This window comes from Arachis duranensis, chromosome 3 (assembly GCF_000817695.3).
Source record: "Arachis duranensis cultivar V14167 chromosome 3, aradu.V14167.gnm2.J7QH, whole genome shotgun sequence".
Taxonomy (NCBI): domain Eukaryota; kingdom Viridiplantae; phylum Streptophyta; class Magnoliopsida; order Fabales; family Fabaceae; genus Arachis; species Arachis duranensis.
The window spans coordinates 109283401-109286814 of NC_029774.3; positions in this window are offsets into that span (position 1 = coordinate 109283401).

The window sequence follows — 3414 nt, forward strand, 5'->3', positions numbered from 1 at the left end:
TTATCCTATATAATTATGTTATATACTCTAATATATTAGTTATCTAATATATATCCTAATAATATAAGATTACCTATATTAGTTATATATTAGTATATATTACTTAATTATTAATAGATTATATATTACCTTAATATTAGCCATAGGTTATATATTATATAATTATATAGGTTAATGATATACTAATATTACCTATATTTTTTGATAAATAATTAATAAATATAACTTAATAATCTATATTAATTAGGCAATTAGGTTATATTAATATATTTAACTAATATGTATATATTATAATAATTTAACTAATTAATTTAGATAATACATTAATATATATCTTATATAAATAGAATATAATATATTATGGTTAATATATAACATTACCTATATTATTAAGGTATAACTTAGTTATATAGTCCTATTATTAAGGTTGTTTATTAACCCTAATATAATAAATTTATAGGGTAATATTATTTTTATTATATTAGGGTAATAATTAATATATTTTTATTATATTGTTATAATTATTAGTATAAATATATTATCTTAATAATATATACATAGGGTAAAATACACTATAACCCTATTTGTATATAATATATATTATTTAGTAACCGTATTTTTTAATATTATAAATTAACCATAGATATTAGGGGTATTCAAAACCGATTCAAATCGATCAAACCGATTAACCGAGCCAAATAAATCGATTTTGCTAAAAAAATTAAAAAATTATGTTTTGCTATTTTTTTGTGGTTGGGTTCGGTTTTCGATTTTGTCACTTAAAACCTGAACCGAACTGAACCGAACCAAACCGGTCAAATAAAAAATTCCAAATAATTATTAGACCATTACCCCCACCCTACCCCCATCAGATAACCTAATCACCTACATTCCTAACTCCTAACCTAGCGCAGCTACACTCTCAAAGAACCCCATTACCGCAACCCCTCACAGCCCCTCCCAAATCCGCCTCCCAACACCTTGCAGCCCCTCCCAGTCCAGCCAAACTACCGCCTCCCAGCTCCTCCCATCAGTGCCTTCCAGTAGCGCCAGACTAGCTACCCAGCAGCGACATTCAGCCCCTCCCAGCAGCACAAACCAGCGAATCCAACGCCTCCACTCCCAGCAGCGCTTCCCAGCAGCGCTGAACCAGCCATCCAGAATCGACGTTCATCCCCTCCCAGTAGCACGAACTAGAGAACCCAACCCCTTCCAGCTCTTCCCAGCACCTCCCATTCACCCACACCCAAAGATAAGAGACACCGCTGGCCCACTCCTTCTTTCTTGACCACCACTGGAGACTACTTGCCGGAGGTCACCGCTGGCCCACTCCTTCTTTCTTGACCACCACTGGAGACTACTTGCCGGAGGTCGCCCACTCTTTCTCCCGTTCATCCCTCTTCGTCGGGTTCTTTCTGTCACTGCTGCTCCTCGTGTTCATCCCTCTCTCTTCGTGATTCAGTCGTTCTCGCCGCCTCACGTTCTTGGGCATTTTTGCCGTTAGTAACGGCCCAATCCTCGTCCTCCTTTTTGTTTCCACCGTCAGTCCGTAGTCCTCCGTTCTCGCCGCTTGCCGTATTCGGTGGTTACCGCCTTGCCGTACTCAGTTTCTGCCACGTCTCCGGCCTCCTTTCAGTGAATTAACGTGTTCTCTACTTCATTGTTCAGGATTTCATGCAACTTTTTATGAAGATCATTTGAATTTTACGAAGTTTATTTGAACTGTGAATTGTAAATAATTGTGAATTAGTTTTGGATATAAACTAATAATTATTTTTTGCAGTTTCTAAGTCAGTGGCAGTACCACCAAAAGACTATATAAAACTAGAAATATAAAATCGAAAATCGTGTAAGATTTTACTTGTTCAGTTGTTGTGTTGATGCTGCTGTTATTGTATATGTTTAAAAGAATTAGATATCATGAATTATACTTGTTAACTTGGTTAATCTTAACTTATCTCGTCGCTGCCTTTTGTCTCATCCTTTTGCAGAGACTGTAGTCTTCTTCGCCATTGGTGACTGTACTCTGCTCTCCCAAGCAGCAAATCCAGGATGAATATGACTATTAGGACTATGTCCCTTTCTAATGGAATTAGATATCATGAATTATACTTGTTCACTTGGTTAATCTTAACTTATCTCGTCGCTGCCTTTTGTCTCATCCTTTTGCAGAGACTGTAGTCTTCTTCGCCATTGGTGACTGTACTCTGCTCTCCCAAGCAGCAAATCCAGGATGAATATGACTATTAGGACTATGTCCCTTTCTAATGGAATTGCTTTCCCCACCCCGACAGATGTTTTTATATTGAAGCCCAACCTATTATTGCATCTTAATTCCCTTGATTATTACCAGATATGACTTAGAGTTATTTTTCTTTGTATTACCTTCGAGTTTATTGATTCAAGTGTTTGTATTGTCGATTATTATTGGTTATTATTTGGACTGAATTACAATAGGTATACATAGAAATAAGTCACCAGTATGAAATATAAAATACAAATATACATTGAAAGTAAATTAAATAACACATGGATTTATACATTGTTGCTCGATTTTGGTATACAAATAGCATTTTTGCTGAATTGTGGGTTCGTATACTAAAAATAACAAAATTGTCACCCTTATTTACGTTTCTTGGTTGAGATTCTAAATAAAAAGTGAATAATTTTCTTTTGTTTCCTTGGCATAGTTTTCTATAATCTAATGTTAAACTGGTTCGTCTTCAAACCGGCAATATCCCATTCTGGCTAAAGTAATTTACTTCATTGAACATTGTTCTTAGGTTTCTATTTAGGTTTTCTACTGTGACAAATGCAATGGTTACTGCCAATTATGCTACAAAAATACTCTTTTGTTTCTGTTTTTATTTATCAGTACAGTAGCGGTAAGATTAGACTTCCCGTTGAGACTAGAATTCAAGCGAAGAAATATTTTTGATGTAAATTGAAAGTCAGGGATGTAGTGAAGTCAGGGATGAAGTGCCACAAAATGCTAATTTTTCCTGGCAATATGCAAGAAAAGAAAAGAAACATTTTCCGACGCCCATTGTTGAGATGCGACGAGCAGCTAGGGAAAGGCTAAAGATGATGAGAGGTCAACCAAGGAAACCACTCTCGACCCCAAAGAATGGGTTACTTGTGAAAAGTCTTATACCAATTGTTTACAATGTGTATAATGCAAGGATCACTTTAATTAACAATCTGAAGATGTTGCTCAAAGTAGTGCCAGTGCATGCTTGCGGGTAGTTATCCTTGGTACCTTATCATACATTCGGTTAATGTGAAGTTTCTATGATCATAACCTCAATTTGATATGTTTTCTTTGTTATTGATAAATGCGATAATAGTAATACAAATTGGTGCTGTTGTTTGAAGGCATGTGACATTTTTGTTTGCTTAGTGATTTTTTTTTAC